This window comes from Lynx canadensis, chromosome B4 (genome assembly GCF_007474595.2).
Source record: "Lynx canadensis isolate LIC74 chromosome B4, mLynCan4.pri.v2, whole genome shotgun sequence".
In the NCBI taxonomy this organism is placed as follows: domain Eukaryota; kingdom Metazoa; phylum Chordata; class Mammalia; order Carnivora; family Felidae; genus Lynx; species Lynx canadensis.
Genome location: NC_044309.1, coordinates 115,244,295 through 115,261,697, shown reverse-complemented (window position 1 = coordinate 115,261,697; position 17,403 = coordinate 115,244,295). Strand labels below are relative to the sequence as shown.

Below are 17,403 nucleotides of genomic sequence, written 5' to 3'. Positions count from 1 at the left end.
ACTAGTGTGGTAGTCTCTCTGGGTTTTAAAGACCTTAATTTCTAATGTTTTGTTGTAAGAGAAGTAATGCCTCATGTAGTTCTCCTTAGACTTTTAATGTTTTTAAAAAACAGCATTCACTCTAGGGGCATGTAGTATTTAAAGCATTGTTTTGAAATGTTCAAAGGCATAGCATGTGCTTTTTAAGGGAATGTGTTTGGAAGATTTCCATGAGCATTAGCAGCTGTGCTTTTGGAATATTTGGAATTTCCATCCTTTTGAGCAGACATTGTACCACTGCTTAAGAAATACAGCTCCTGTGCAAAAGAATGTCATAGGTATGTCTGTAGAGCTGGGACTAGTCAAAAGAAGTGGTAGGAAGGTATGGTTCTATGATAGTCATAGTTGTAAGGAGAGGAAGATGAGGTATTTTGAGAAGAGTTGTGCTGAGTTTTTAAAAAACTGCCTTTCACAGAGACTAGTTCATCTAATAAGTGCTCCCTGATTAATAGACTGATCAAAAGTAATCTGTTAAACCTTTCTTTTTTAAAAGTTTGGTTTGGGGGTGCCTGGGTGGCTCAGTTGGTTAAGCGTCCCAACTTGGGCTCAGGTCATGATTTCACAGTTGGTGAGTTTGAGCCTCACGTTGGGCTCAGTGCTGACAGCTCAGAGCCTGGAGCCTGCTTTGGATTCTGTGTCTCCACCTCTCCCCCACTTGTGTTCTGTCTCTCTGTCTCTCAAAAATAAACATTTTTTAAAAAGTTTGGTTTGAACCATGTGCTTAAAAAATTTGCATTGTGGGGGCACTTGTGTGGCTCAATTGTTTAAGCAGCCGACTTCGACCCAGGTCATGATCTCACAGTTCGTGAGTGTAAGTCTGCCGTTGGGCTCTGTGCTGACAGATTGAGATTCTGTGTCTCCCTCTCTCTCTGCCCCTCCCCTGCTCATGCTCTGTCTCTGAAAACTGAATAAACGTTAAAATTTTTTAAAATGTTTAAAAAATTTGTGTTGTGATTTTATTTGGCAAACTTTGTATAATAAGAATTGTTTCTTAATTATAACATTATTCATTTATATATAACATTGATATATTCTATAAGTAATTGAAATGTGTATTGAAATCAGAAAAACTTGATTATGGTATGAATTTAAAATTGTGATAGAAATTTTGTGTTTGGGTAAAATTTGTTATGAATAATAGACTGAAGAGAAAGCCAGTATATTAATTAACCTGTAGCTGTTGTAACAAATTACCACATAGTGGGTAGCTTAAAACAACAAAAATTTATTCATTCACAGCTTGGAGACCAGAAGACTGAAATCCAGGACAGCACTGTCTCCAGAGGCTCTAGGGAAGAATCCTTTCCTTCTAGCTTCTTGTGGCTCCAGGCATGCCTTGGCTGGGGTGACATCTCTGCCCTTTTGGTCACACTCCCTCCTTCTTTGTAGTCTCAAAGCGTCCTCTGCCTCACTCTTACAAGGATACATGTGATTGCATTTAGGGCCCACCCATATAATCCAGGATAAACTCCTCCTTTAAAAATCCTTAATTTAATCCCATCTTTCACTATACAGGTAATATTCATAGGTTACAGAGATTAAGAAGTGACTTATCTTCCTTTGGGGCAGCATTAAGCCCAATACAGTCTGGAAGCCTCAGTTACTGAAAATGGATGTGAAAGTGAATCAAGAGCAAGGCAACATTAGAATGGTGAATATAATCATTTGATATTTTTGAGGTAATGATGTGCCTGTGTGTGGGTTATTGTAAAGATGAGTAAGACCTGTTTCTTGCCTGGAAGCAGTTACACTGCGTGTGTTATATATACATACATGTACATTTACAAGATAGAATAGTTACCTAATTATATTTGAGAAAGTCAGGAAGTACTTAATGGAGGAAGTAATACATTTCTGAACAGGGTTTTGAAGGCTGATGAGAAATTCACTAGACCAGAGTACAGAGGGATAGAAGAGGCCTTCTGGATAAGGAAATTAGTATTTGCAAAGACATGGAGGTAGAAAACAGCAGTGTATGTTCAGGGAGCTACCAGTAGTCAGTACATGAGATAAATTGTAGATTTGTATTTGTTTCTAATACACAAATCACTGTCTCGTTTTACCAGTTGCAAAGTAAACGTTTTTTGTTGTGAACATTTTTAAAGCACAGATCTTATCCTGGATGAAGAAGATCTTTGGCCATTAAATACAGGGGGTGGGTGGGAGAGAAGAGCTTTAGGGAAATGCAAATTAAAACCACAATGAGCTATCCCTTTACAACTCCTAGAATTGCTAAAATTAAAAAGACTGTGTGAAAGTAATTAAATGAGGAGGCTGTTAGACTGAGGTGGCTCTAATGCCCTTAGCTAACATAAGCCAGAATCCACGCACTTGAATGTGAGGAAATGAAACTTATGAACAACCAGTCACGGCCAGCCAGCTAGGCTATCCTGAATAAGGCAATCTTTAGGCCATATCCATCACATGATTTCCTTCCTTCCCTTCCATATCTTCTGTATAGAAACCACTCCACTTGCTCTTGGTGGTGGTGTGCTCCCGACCACTTTCACTTTGGCACTGCCAGGATTGGAATTGGCATGTATACTCAAACTCTGGAAAATTTTGTTCACCTTAAGGATGTCCACTCTCACCACTTTTATTCAACGTCGTACTGGAAGTTCTAGTCACAGCAGTGGGACAACAGAAAAAGACAAAAGGCATCCAAATTGGTAAGAAAGTAGTAAAACTTTCCTATTTGCCGATGACATGATATTCTATAGAGAATAGCTGAAAGACTCCACCAAAAAACTGCCAGAACTGATAAATGAATTCAGTAAAGTCACAGGATACGAAATCAATGTACAGAAATCTGTTGCATTTCTATACATCAGTAATGGAACAGCAGAAAGAGAAATTAAGGCATCTATCCCATTTATAATTGCACCCAAAACCATGAGATAACTAGGAATAAATCTAACCTAAGAGGTGAAAACTTACACTATGAAAACTATAAGACACTGATGAAAGAAATTGAAGATGACACAAAGAAATGGAAAGACAATCCATGCTCATGGATTGGAAGAACAACTACTGTCAAAATGTCTATACTACTCAAAGCAATCTACACATTTAATCCAATCCCTACGAAAATATCAACAGCACTTTTCACAGAGCCAGAACAAACAATCCTAAAATTTGTATGGAACCACGAAAGAGCCTGAATAGCCAAAGCAACCTCTTAAAACAAACAAACAAACAAAAAACTGAAGGCATGACAGTTCTGGGCTTCAAGTTATGTTACAAGGTTTTAGTGATTAAAACAGTATGGTACTGGCATAAAAATAGATATATAGATCAATGGAACAGAATAGAAAACCCAGAAATGAACCCACAATTATGTGATCAATTAATCTTTGGCAAAGGAGGAAAGAACATGCAATGGAAAAAAGATGGTCTCTTCAACAAGTGGTGCTGGAAAAATGGAGAGCTATATGCAAAGGAATGAAACTGGAACACTTTTTAAATTTTTTAATGTTTTGTTTATTTTCGAGACAGAGCATGAGCAGGGGAAGGGCAGAGAGAGGGAGACACAGAATCCGAAGCAGGCTCCAGGCTGAGCTGTCAACACACAGCCTGACGCGGGGCTGGAACTCACAAACCGCGAGATCATGACCTGAGCTGAAGTCGGACGCTCAACCGACTGAGCCACCCAGGTGCCCCGAAACTGGACCACTTTCTTATGCCATACACAAAAATAAATTCAAAATAGATTAAAGACCTAAGTGCACTGTTTGTGATGAGTACCAGTGGTGTATGGAAGTATTGAATCACTGTATCGTACACCTGAAACTAATATTACAATGTATGTTAACTAAATGGAATTTAAATAAAAACTTCAAAAAAAATTTAAAAAGATTTTGTCTCTTTAAAAAATTTCAGGAGCGCCTGGGTGGCTCAGTTAAGCTTCCGACTTCACCTCAGGTCATGATCTCATGATTCGTGAGTTAGAGCCCTGCATCAGACTCTCTGCCGACAGCCTGGAGCCTGCTTTGGATTCTGTATCTCCTCTCTTTTGCCCCTCCCCTGCTTATTATCTGTTTTTCTCTCCCTCAAAATAAACATTAAAAAAATAATTTCACCAGTTTCTTTTTACTTTTTAAAAATTCCAATGTAGGTAACATAGAGTGTTATATTAGTTTCAGGTATAAAATGTAGTGAGTCATTAATTTTATGTATTATTCAGTGTTCATCACGAGAAGTGTACTCTTAATGCCTTTCACCTATTTTACCCATTCCCCCCTCATCCTCCCCTCTGCTAACCATCTGCTTGTTCTCTGTATTTAAGAGTCTGTTTTTTGGTTTGCCTTTTGTTTTGTTTTTCTTTGTTCACTTGCTTTGTTTCTTAAATTCCACGTATGAGAGAAATTATATGGTATTTGTCTTTCACTGACTTATTTTACTTAGCTTATACCCTCTAAATCCATCCATGTTGTTGCAAATGGCAAGATTTCATTCTTTCTTATGGCTGAATAATATTCCATTATATATGTACATATATACATATATATGTACATACATACACACCACATCTTATCTGTTCATCTGTCGATGGACACTGGGCTGCCTCCATAATTTAGCTATTGTAAATAATGCTTCAATAAGCATAGGGGTGCATATATCCTTTTAGTGTTTTCATATTCTTTGGGTAAATACCCAGAAGTGCAATTATAGATCATATGGTAGTTCTATTTTTAAAGTTTTGACTAACCTCCATACTGTTTTCCATAGTGGCTGCACCAGTTTGCATTCCTGTCAACAGTACATGAGGATTCCTTTTTCACCACATCCTCACCGACACTTGTTGTGTCTTATGTTTTTTATTTTAGTCATTCTTTTTTTATTAACAAATTTTTTTTTAATGTTTATTTTTGAGAGACAGGGAGTCACAGAATCCAAAGCAGGCTTCAGGCCCTGAGCTGTCAGCACAGAGCCCGACACGGGTCTTGAACTCATGAACTGTGAGATCATGACCTGAGCCGAAGTTGGATGCTTAACTGAGTCACCCAGGTGCCCCAACAAAATATATTTAAACAATAGAATACTCTGGGATTCTTCCTTTGTGAGCTCATGGAATTGTATACTTACGCATTTTATTATGTGTAAATATTACTTTAAAAACAAAAAGGCTAAACAAAAGAGAATTGGTTGATGAAATTGTCTGTTTTGTGAATGTTATTGTGTATCCATGTGATGTCTGAAAATGTGGTAGCTTCACAACCATGAAGAGAATTAAGCCAACAGGTTATGTTGGCAGAAGTATGGTGTCAACTTTAAACATAAAATAGCCAGTTTTACTAGCAAAATGAGTTTATTCAGGATAGCGGAGGAAATGCACTTTGGGACATACAAACTATGGCAAACTGTAAGCAAGTCCAGAGAACAAAGGAAAGGAGCTTTCTTTTATATAGAAGAGGAGGGACTTGGGAGGGGTAGTTTGGAAAGAAAGGAGAGGAATGAGAGTTTGGGGCTTTGGTAGCTTTTCATTGGGGGAGTTGTGGTAGTTCTTGTTGGTTTGTTGATGGGCAAGGAGTAAATCTTGTTTCCACCTGTTGGAGTAGTGGTAGCAAAATAAGCTTCTTTCTGTTTGGGTTGTAAACAGCAATGAGTGGTGGTGTGTGGGATCTCCCCCTTCAATGAGATTTTCTGCACGCAGTTTCAATGAAAAAGACCAGGATCCTTGATGATATTGAGTCAGATTTTTTTTTTTTTTTTTTAAAGAGCCAACCACATCTTCATTAGTCTCAGCAGCAGGTGACTGGAGCCCCTACCTACAAAGGAACTTTAGAAGGCTACTCTGATTACTGGAAAGGAATGTTAGCACTTCTATTAGGACAGGATGGGAGAGGAAATTGGAAGGGAGCCAGAGGGAAAGACTGCTGGGCCACATACAAGGAGGTACACGTGGCGTTCCCACTGGATCAGCCGCTAGAGGTGAACACTGCCAACTCCCTCAGAGTGAAGGAAGAGACAAAGCCTGAGATATGAGCCAGATCTTTGAGTGAACGTTTAAAACTTTGAATTTTAGAATTTGAAATTCTGAATGTTTTAAAAAATTGTGAATTATAAAAAGCAGAAAAGTGCACAAAAACTATCCTTTGGGTGATTTACAAAGCAAACCCCCAATTTAACCACAACAGAGATCAAAATGTAGAACACTGATGGCCTTTTCTCTGGTAACACTGTCCTGACTTTTACGTTAATCACTTCTTTTTATAGTTTTATAACCTAAACACACCTAAGCATGTATCTTCTAAATACTACAGTTTTGCCCGTTTTTAATTTTTTCTGAACTTTATGTTTAGAATAGTGTGCTTTTTTGTCTGTCTTTCGCACAGTATTTTTGAAGTTCACCTGTGTAGAGTGTTTCTGTAGGTTATTTTCGTTGTCGTAAAGTGCTAGTTTCATTATGTCACAATATGTGTCTTCAGCTGTTAATGGACATTTGGTTTGTTTTCTAGGTTTCATCTGGGAATAGTATTGTTACGAGCAGTAACTACAACAGAAATCTCTTGGTGTACTTGTACTCACATTTTGGCGGGGTAGGTTTCAAGTAGAAGTATTATTGAGTCATAGTATATATACATCTTTAACTTGAGTAGTGCTCATTTTTTTCTAACATGGATATACCAGTTTACACCACAACTTGTTTCTTCTCCTTCTCTTTAGACTTGTTATGGTCAATCGTTTTGGTTTTCTCAATGTGATTTTAATTTTAAAAAGAAATCCTACACATTACTATGTAAAAAGATAATTCAAGAGAAATAATTGGGTAAAAGTTTCAAATAAACTTTTCACAAAAGAGGACATCCAAATGGCTCATCAACAGAGAAAAGTTGCTCAATCTTATTTTTTCAGGAAATTGCTTTTTAGCTTTTTTAGTATGTTTTTTTTTTTTTTCCTGCCATGGGTTATTGAAAGCACTCTCCTGTATTCCAGTAACTTTGTTTTTTGTTTTTGTTTTTGTTTTTGTTTTTGTTTTGCTTTTTCACATTTAGAGCTTCAGTACAACTACAGTTAATTTTAGTGCATAATGCAAAGTTGGGCCCAGGTCCATAAGGTGATCTGGTTGTCCCAGCACCTTTTTATTGCAGACTTCTGTTTCCTCACTGATTAGCAAAACCACCTTTGTTCTTAAATGTCTTACATGGGTCGATGTGTCTTAATAACTGTAGATTTGTAACGTCTTGATATCCAGTCCTCCTATCTTGTTTTCTAAAATAGTTTCTGCTGTTCTTTACAAGATTTCTGGCCTTTTGTATTTCCATGTAAATTTCTGAATCAGTATGCTAAATTTTACACACACACACACACACACGTAACACACATGCATGCACCCTTGCTTATTAGGATATTGATTGGTATTACATCCATGTATCTGGGGAGAATTTATATCTTTAGAATGTTGTTTTCCAGTATATGGTACATAGTTCTATGTATATAGGTCTTTTTTAGTTTCTCTAATGGGTGTCTGTGTAATGGTTTGCACATCTTTTTGCCTAGGTATTTGATATTCTTTGGTGCTTTTAAAATGTCTTTAAAAATATTGCTGACACGTAGAGTGCAGTTAATTTTTATATTCATCCACCTAGCAGTCTTCACCAAGTTCTTCTGATGATTTCTCTATAAATTCTTCTGGATTTTCTACATACACAATTAGAACAATCTGTATGTAAAGGAAGTTTTATTTTTCCTTCCCAGTTTTTTAACCTTTTATATCTTTGTCTTGTTCCACATTTTTTGTTGGTTATTTTCATTGTTGAATAAAATTGATGATGATGGACATCCTGGTCTTGATCGTATTTCCAAAGGAAGGTACAGGGGTGCCTCAGTGGCTCAGTTGGTTAAGGGTCTGACTTATGGCTCAGGTCATGATCTCATGGTTAGTGAGTTCAAGCCCCACATTGGGCTTTGTGTTGATAGTGCAGAGCCTGCTTCGGATCCTCTGTCTCTCTCTCAAAAATAAATAAACATTAAAAAGTAATAAGAAAAAAAAGGACGGCACAGAGATTTTAGAATCAAGTAGAGTGTTTGGTGTATTATTTTTGTATACATCTTTTTTAAAATTGATGTGCCTTTCAGTTCCTAGCTTGCGGTTTCTTTTTTTATGTTGTGCCAAAATTCATATAACATAAAATTAAATGTTTTAAAGTAGAGAATTCGGTGGTATTTTGTCCATTCATAGTGTTGTACATCTATCACCTCCATCTGGTTCCCAAACATTTTATCACCTTCTAAGATAACTCCGTATCCATTGAACAGTCACTTTTTCTCCCTTCCCTCAGTCCCTGGCAGCCATCAATATGTTTTCTATCTCTCTCGATTTACCTATTTTGGATATTACTATAAATGGAATCATACTCCAATGACACAAATGATGGATGTTTTATTTCAGTCCCACAAGTTCCTGAACATCTGTTACTTTTTACATCTATTTTCTATTCAGGTTAAGTAATTTCTGTTGCTTTGTCTTCTAATTCATTCTTTTTCTTCTCTATTTCTTTTTTTTAATCAAAAAAAAATTTAAATATTTATTTTTGAGAGAGAGAGACAGAGCATTAGCAGGGGAAGGGCAGAGAGAGAGAGGGAGACACAGAATCCAAAGCAGGGCTCCGGGCTCTGAGCCGTCAGCACAGAACCGGACATGGGGCTTGAACTCACGAACTGTGTATCACGACCTGAGCTGAAGTTGGATGCTTAACCGACTGAGCCACCCAGGCACCCCTCTTTTCTATTTCTGCCTTTGAGCTCATCCTTAGATTTTTATTTTGGTCATTGTATTTTTTAGTTCTATAATTTCACTTGGTTCTTCTTTATATCTTCTATTCTTTGCTGAGACTTGTATTTCTTTGCTGTGTCTTTTTTTCTAAATTTATTTCAGGCTTGTTTGTAATTATTCATTGAAATATTTTTAGCATGGCTTATTTAAAATCTTTGCCAGATAACTTTAACATATTTTTTCTCTTAGTGTTGGCATCCATCACTTGTCCTTTTACTTTCAGTTTGAGACCTTTCTCATTCTTGGTGTGACTAGTGATTTTCTTTTGAAACCTGGACACGTAGGGTATTATGTTATGAGATGTTTACTATTTCTGGCTTTTCCTGACACTTCTCTGGCACAGGAAAGGGGGGAAATGCCCCACTATTGCCAGATAAGGGGTAGAAGTCTTGGTTCCCCTGTTGGCTTCTGTTGTCACCTGAGTTGTGGGCGATCATCATTATTACTGGGTGCCATGGAGTTCTGGCTCCTCAGGTGGTCCCCACTGTCACCCTAGAAAGAGTAGCCTTGTTACCACTGAGTGGTAGTGCCAGACCTAACTCTCGACTAGCGCGCTTATCTGATGGCTTTTCAACAGTGTGAGGTAGGTGCTCTTCCTTACTGTTGGTAGGGTGGAAAGTTCAGGTTTCCTGCGTAGTCTCCACTGACATTACAGAAGCGTGGGACTTTATTACCACTCAGCAGGGATAAAAGTCCCAACTTCCTTGTTGACCTTCTTATATACCATGCAAGCTGGCAGGATATTAGAGTACCTCCTAACAATCTGGCCTTTGCTGGCACGGTTGGTGGTGGAGTCACAGTTTTTTCTGTAGTATTTTCCTGGAGTAGATTTTATTGTCTAAAACATTTTCGTCTTGCTAGGTTTCCTCTTTCTTCTTTCTTTGGCTAAGAGAGCAGGCTTTTGTTAAGGCCTTTTTTTTTTTTTTTTTTTTTTTTTTTTTTTTTGCCCCTTCCCCAAGTCTGAAACCATTGCCACCTTGTTTAGCTCCAGGTTGGAGATCATATATGAAAAGGAATCCCTGGGAACCCACCTGTGTGTCAATTTTGATGTTCTGAGGTTTTTAGCCGGTTTGGCTGCTGGTCTCCATTTTTGAGAGTTGTTTTATATATGTATACCGTTCAGGACATTTATTTGTATTAGTGGGATTCTATAGGGAAATATACATCTGCTCCATCATCCCAGAAGCAGAAGTCTTTATTACAAAAGTTTTAAGATGTCTTATCAGTTTTCATTTACTTCTAGATATTTTCTGATTTCTGTTGTGACCTTCTCTTTAATTCATGTTGTTTAGAAATGTATTCTTTCTAGGCATATATAGCTTTTCAGTTACTTTTTTCTGTTGAGTTTTAGTTTAATTGCACTGTGGCCAGAAAAATAGTCTGTATAATTTTGTTTTTAAAATTTTTTTTAGATTTTTAAAAAATACCCAGCATGTAGTCAGTACTTATAAATGTGACATGTATGTTTATAAGGAATGTGTATTCTATAGTTCTGGGAATAGTTTTCTATATATGTTAGGTCAGGTGGGTTAATTATATTGATTAAGTTGTCTATATTCTTACTGATTACTTTTTTGTGTTTTTTCTACTGGTTACCAAGAATAGTGGTTAAATTATACCCCTGTGATTCTGAATCTATCTATTTACCCTGTAGTTCTGACCCCTTCTACTTTATTTGTGTATAAAATTGTCATACCTTTCTGGTGTATTTAATCTTTTATCATTACAAATGTCTTACTTCATCTACTGTACTGTTTCTGTTGATTGTTATTATTTTTTGACCTTAAATTCTACTTTATCTGATATTAATGTAATTCTGTCATCTATCTTTAGATTAATGCTTAATTATATTTTTGGGGTTTTTTTCAGTCTTCATGTCCTTATGTTTTAAAAAGTCATATAAAAAGATATATAGTTGGGTGATATTTTTTTATGTTTCTTATTTGAAGCGTTAATCTATCTACTTTAGAGTAATTAATGATATGTGTCTAAGTCTATTGTGTAACTGTTTCTGTTTTCCTGCTTATTTATGTTCCATCTTATCTCCCTGCTTGCCTTCTTTTAAATGGAATTCTTGGTGCACCTGGTGGCTTAGTTGGTCAAGCGTCTGACTTCGGCTCAGATAATGAATGGTCTTGTGGTTTGTGGGTTTGAGCCTGTGTCGGGCTTTGTGCTGACAGCTCAGAGCCTGGAACCTGCTTTGGATTCTGTGTCTCCCTCTCTCTGCCCCTCCCCTGCTTGCTCTCTCAAAATAAATAAACATTAAAAAAATAAATAGAATTCTTAATGGAGGGGTGATTCTCAAAGGAAGGACAGAGGTGATTTTTGCCTCTCTAGGGTACATTTGGTAAAATGTGGAGACCTTTTGTTTTTTACTACTGGGGGGAGGAGTACTACTAGCATCTAATAGGTAGAGACGAGGAATATGTTACTAAATATTCTACAATGTACAGGAAAGCCTCCTTCCCACAAAGAATTATCTGGTCTAAAATATCAGTAGTGTAAAGGTTGAGAAACCCTTTATTAGAGTGATTTGAGTAATTAAAAATTTTCCACCCGTTTAGCATTCTTGGTGGTTATCCCACAGATAGGTTCAGGAAACTTAATATGAAGAATCAGATAAGTAAATATTTTAGATTCTTCAGGCCATATATAGTTTCTGTTATGTGTTCTTTTTCCCCTCTCTACCTTCTTTCTTTCCTTTTTCAAAGTTGTTTTAGGTTTGTATAAAAATTGAGCAGAAACTACAGAGAATTCCCATGTACCCCTTGCATCAAACATGCACAGCCTCCCCCACTATTAACACCAAGAACATCATCTCCCAGAAGAGTGCTATGTTTGTTACAATTGATGAACCTATACTGACATGTCACTATCACTCTTAGTCCATAGTTTACATTAAGGTTCACTCTTGGTGTTGTATATTCTGAGTTTTAACAAATGTATGTGGGCATGTATTCTGTGATAATAATATTCTACAGAATAATTTCACTGCTCTAAAAATCTTATATGCTGTACGTTTTCATCTCTTCCAGAATGTCATATAGTTGGAATTCAACAGTATGTATCCCTTTTAGATTGGGTTCTTTCACTTAGTAATATGCACTTAAGGTTTCCTTCACATCTTATTGTGGCTTGATGGTCATTTCTTTTTTGGGCTGAATAATACTCTGTTGTTGAGATATACAACAGTTTATCCATTCACCTACTAAAGGACATCTTGGTTGCTTCCAAGGTTTGGCAATTATGAATAAAGCTGCTATAAGCATTCATGTGCAATTTTTTTTTGTGTGAATGTAAGTTTTCATCTAATTTGGGTAGATAACACAGAGTGCTGTTGGACTATATGGTAAGACTAATAAATTAGAGTTCCTGTTATTCCACATTTTCACCAGCATTTGGTGTTGTCATTGTTTGTATTTGGGCCATTCTGATAGGTTTTTAGTAGTACCTTATTGCTTAAATTTGCAATTCCCTAATGACTTATGTTGTTGAACATCTTTTCATATGCTTATTTGCCATTTGTGTACTTTCTTTGGTGAGAGGTGTGTTAAGGCCTTTGGGCCATTGTTTAATTCAGTTGTTTGTTTTCTTATTGTTGAGTCTGACTTTGTGTATTTTGCTTAATAGTCCTTTATCAGATAGGTCTTTCTCAAATATTTCCTCCCAGTCTATGACTTCTCTTCTCATTCTCTTGACAGTGTCATTCACAGAACAGAAGTTTTAATGTTTATTTATTTTTGAGAGAGAGAAAGACAGAGTGTGAGCAGGGGAAGGGAAGAAAGAGAGGCAGACACACAATCCATAGCAGGCTCTAGGCTCTGAGCAGTCAGCCCAGAGCCCGATTCAGGGCTCGAACTCACCGTGAGATCATGACCTGAGCCCAAGTCAGATGTTTAACTGACTGAGCCACCCAGGAGCCCCCACAGAGCAGAAGTTTTAAATTTTAATGAAGTGTAACTCACCAGTTATTTCTTTCATGGATCTTGCCCTTGGTTGTGTATTTAAAAAGTCACTGTCATACCAGGGACCTTTGTTATGTTCCAGGAATTTGATAGTTTTGCATTTTATATTTATGTACATTTGAGCTAATTTTTGTGGAAGGTATAACATCTACCTAGATCCACTTTTTTTTGGCACGTGCATTACTTTTGCATGTGCTCCTCTGTCAAAGATCGGTTGACTATAGTTTAGTCTATATGTGGACTCTTCTGTTTCAGTAATCTATTTGTTATTTTTTCAATATCACGCTCTCATACTTTTGCTTTTATGGTAAGTTTCAAAGTCAGATAGTGTCAGTCCTCTGACTTTGTTCTTATGCAATATTGTGTTGGCTATTCTGTGTCTCTTGTCTCTGTGCATAAACTTTAGAATTAGTTTGTTGATATCCACAAAATAACTTTTGGGGATCGTATTGAATCTATCCATCAAGTTGGGAAGAACTTACATCTTGGCAGTATTGAGTCTTCCTATCCATGAACATAGAGTATCTTTCCATTTATTTAGTTCTTTGTTGTTGTTTTTTTTCCATCAAAGTTTAGTAATTTTCCTCATATTAAAAAATGTACATGTTTTGTTAAGTTTATAGCTATTTCATTTTGGGGAGTACTAATGTAAATGGTATTTTAAATTTCAAATTTCTTCTGTTCATTGCTGATACATAGGAAAGCGATAGACTTTTTTTGTTTATGTGTTTATTTTGAGAGAGAGAGAATGTGGGAGGGGCAGAGAGAGAGGGAGACAGAGAGAATCCAAAGCACGCTCTGCACTGTCAGTGCAGAGCCCGCTGGGGGGCTTGAACTTGGGAACCATGAGATCATGCCCTGAGCCAAAACCAAGAGTTGGACTCTTAACTGACTCAGATACCCAGGTGCCCTGATAGACTTTTTTGTGTTAACTCTATCCTGCAACCTTGCTATAATGTTTATCAGTTCCAGGAGTATTTTTTTAAAATTTGATCTTCTACACAGATAATCATGTCCTGTGCAAAGAAAGACAGTTTTATTTCTTCCTTCTGTATTTGTATGTGTTTTATTTTATTTTTTTTGGCTTAATACATTAGCTAAGACTTCCCATTATGATATTGAAAAGAAGTGGTGAGAGGGGACGTTTTTATTTGTTCTTGATCTTAGTGGAAAAATTTCTATTTTCTCACCTCTATGATGTTAGCTGTAGAGTTTTTATACATGTTCTTTATCAAGTTGAGAAAGTTCCCCTCCATACCTAGTTTGTTGAGTTTTTAAAATTATGAATGGGTATTGGATTTTGTCAAGTACTTTTTCTGCATCTATTGATAAGATCGTGTGATTTTTTTGCTTTAGTCTATTCGTGTAATGGATTAAGTTAATTGACGTTTTTTAAATGTTGAACCAGCTTTGCATGCCTGGAATAAATTCTACTTGGTCATGATGTGTAAATCTTTTTATACATTATTGGATTCAACTTGTTAATATTTTGTTGAGGATTTTTTCATCTGTATTCATTGTTTTTCTTTTTTTTCTTTTTAAGCTCTTAAAACATTCTTGGCTTGGGACTGTGCGAAAGAAGAATACAGGCCAAATGTGGCTCATGAGCTATAATTTTCCCACCCCTTTCCTAGTGATTATATCATGCATCTTTGACTTCTCAAAGTGTAATATTCATTGATACTTTTAGCCTTTCCTATACAGTGCAAGGGCTCTGTAACACTTGTAATTCTACCTTTACTGACTTAGATGCCATTTCTTTATGTATTATAAGACTATATCTGTTAAGAAATCCTAAGGTATTATTTTATGCAGTCTGTGTCCAATTAGAATTATGCATATTTCCAGTTTTCATTTATCTTTATTTTTGCATTGTCCAGTTCACATCTAAGGTAATTTTCCTTGTGTATGGAAGACTCCTTTACTGTTTCTTTTGCTGTGCATCTTCTGGGATGAATTTGTTCCATTTGTCTGAAAATGTCTTTATTTTACCACTGTTCTCTAAAGATTTTCCTTTTTTTTGCTATATTTATAGAATGTTAGTTTGGCAGTTATTTTCTTTCAGCACTATAAAGGTATCGTGTTCTGGCTTTCATTGTTGAAGTCAGTTCTATTGCTTATTTTCAAGACATGTCTCTTTTCTGGACTGATCTTAAGATTTTCCCTTTTTCTTTAGGAAGATCTTAAGGTGATGTTCTTAGGTGCAGATTTCTTAATGTGATGTAGGTGGAATTCTTTTTATGTATGTCTTTGGGGTTTTTAGAACATTTTTGGGGGAGGTTCTCAAGTATCTATTTACCTGTCTATTTATTTTGCAGGTATTGCTTCTATACTCTCCTCTCTCCTTCTAGGACTCAATGGCATATCTGTTAGAATGACATTTTAACTTTATTTTCTGTATTTATTTCCTTTTTTTGTATTTTTCATTCTTGTTTCTCTTCCTAATTTATCTTGAATATTTTCTTTTAACTTCTAATTCCTTCTTAAAGTATGTTTTATCTTGGCTGTTATGCTGCTTGTGCATTGAGTTTTTACTTTTGGTTATAGAATTTTTCAGTGTTAGAGTTTACATTGGTTTCTTTCTATGGTTTTGAATTCTCTTACAAGATTCTCAACCTTGTTTCCTATTGTCTTATACGTAATATTAATATAAGAAAATTTCTTTTAGAATCGTTGTCTGACAACTCTGATAGTGAGGCTTTCATGTTATCTATTTAAATACTTTTGCTTCTTGTGACTTTAGTTCATGTTCTCTTATCTTCCCATGACTTGAGTTTTAAAATTTCTAAAAAAAATTTTATTGTGTCATATTTATTTGTAAAATTGTTTTTTAGAGCAAGTTGCAGCCTATTCTAATATAATTCACCTGAATTACCCTTAGTAGCAATAATAAGGGTAAGCCTTTAAAGTCTGTATCCAAAATGGAGGGGGGTGTTCACCAGGCCTTTTCCTTGCTGTTCTAGTCTGTGTCTTTGAATACGAAGACTGTCAGAAGGCATTCAGTCTCCCAGTCTCTGGAACTGGCAAATGCCCCTAGGAGAACAGTGGTCCCAAATTCCAGTCTCCTCTTTCTGCGTTCACATCTTCCCTTGTTCCCATTTCAGTAAATATTTATTCTGTTGTTAGTTTTCCAGTGTCTTCAAGCAGATTTTTAAAACATATGTCCAGATTTTCTTGTCCTAGGCAGGAAGCATGATCTAAATTACCTAGTCCTTTATTACTGGAAGTGAAGGCTATCTTCAGATTTCTTGGTATAAGAGATTGGTAAAACACTTCCCACAGTGTTTAGCTAATTGGGATTTTTGTTTTTTGCTAAAAGCCTCCTTATATAATTAGAATGAAATTTAGAAGTTGTTTCTTTGTAAGCTTGAATATAGAATTGTGGAACCACTTTTGAAGTTCAGAGAAAGACTTATGTTTTATGAGGCCTTTCTGTCTATGTTACTAGATATCTTCTTGGAGGACTACCATAACTATATTTTCCGAGATTTTCATTGATAAATTGATTACTGCTGAACTGGAGGACAGTATATCTGCAAAATACCAAAAAACAGATAAAAAATTCATTCTGACCTTGGTAAGACTTGGCAAATAAGCAGATAATTTTCTGTGATTCTGAAATTAACAGAGGAGAAAAGTCTGAAAAAGACTATTGGCAGATGAAACCCAGGAGTTCATAACTTTGAGTCAAGAAAATACCAGAGGGCAATACAGATACATTTGCAACAGAACTAGATTTGGAGATGAGGTTATGAAAACTAATAATGGGAAACCTCATTAAAATGAAGTTGGGAGGTTCAGCAAGGGGAGCTCTCATTCCCTACCAATTGTAGACCCAACAGGAAGAGATGGACTTGACCTTGTACCTGGATGCTACTTTACTGTACCAGCTAGAAGAAGAAACACTGCTTTTTGTTTTGTTTTGTTTTGTTTTTATTTTTGTTTTTTAAGGTTAACAAGGTAATGGTTGTGCTGATTAAGAAATGGATATCCTGCAATTAGTGAAGTCCTGAAAACTACTTGTAGTAGATTTTACTGCCAGAAGGGAAGAATTTAAATCATTAACTCTATTTTCCTAAAATATCCAGGTCTTATTGAATTTTATTTCTATGGGGACTTAACTTCCATTTTATTTTATTTTTTTAGAAGTTTATTTATTTTGAGAGAGAGAAGGTACGCATGCATGTGCACATGGGTGGGGGGGGGAGGGGCAGAGGGAGTGGGAGAGAGAATTCCAAGCAGGCTCAGCATTGTCAGCACAGAGCCTGACGTGGGGCACGAACCTACGAACCATGAGATCATGACCTGAGCTGGAATCAAGAGTCAGACGCTCAACTGACTGAGCCACCCTTAACTTCCATTTTAACGTAGGAGTTAGAATATTTGCTGTCAACTAGAATAGAAAATAAAATTATTCATTTTATCTTGGAAACCTTTGTTTCACTAGTAGTGGGATTAAAGGGTAGCTGTTGGTTTTTTCTTATGTAGTTTAAGCTTTTAGCTAATTAAAATTAAAGCCTTATAATGCCTTTTGGTGGTATCATTAGAAAGTATGAGATAAGTTAACATTGCATGTTTCTATCTCTTAAAAATTAATTTGGATCAAAAAGCAGACTCAAAATT

General features: G+C 36.2%; 1 protein-coding gene across 3 annotated transcripts in view; it reads left to right on the top strand.

Moving 5' to 3' along the window:
* Positions 1-17,403, top strand: part of CEP83 (centrosomal protein 83) — a 122,072-nt gene that overhangs the window by 17,807 nt on the left and 86,862 nt on the right. The window contains exon 2 of one of the 3 annotated variants that reach the window (XM_030323398.1): positions 6,498-6,578. The exons of the other annotated variants lie outside the window; for them this stretch is intronic. The gene's annotated coding sequence lies outside the window, so the exon portion shown is untranslated. The remainder of the gene's footprint in view (positions 1-6,497; positions 6,579-17,403) is intronic. 3 annotated transcript variants of the gene reach the window in all.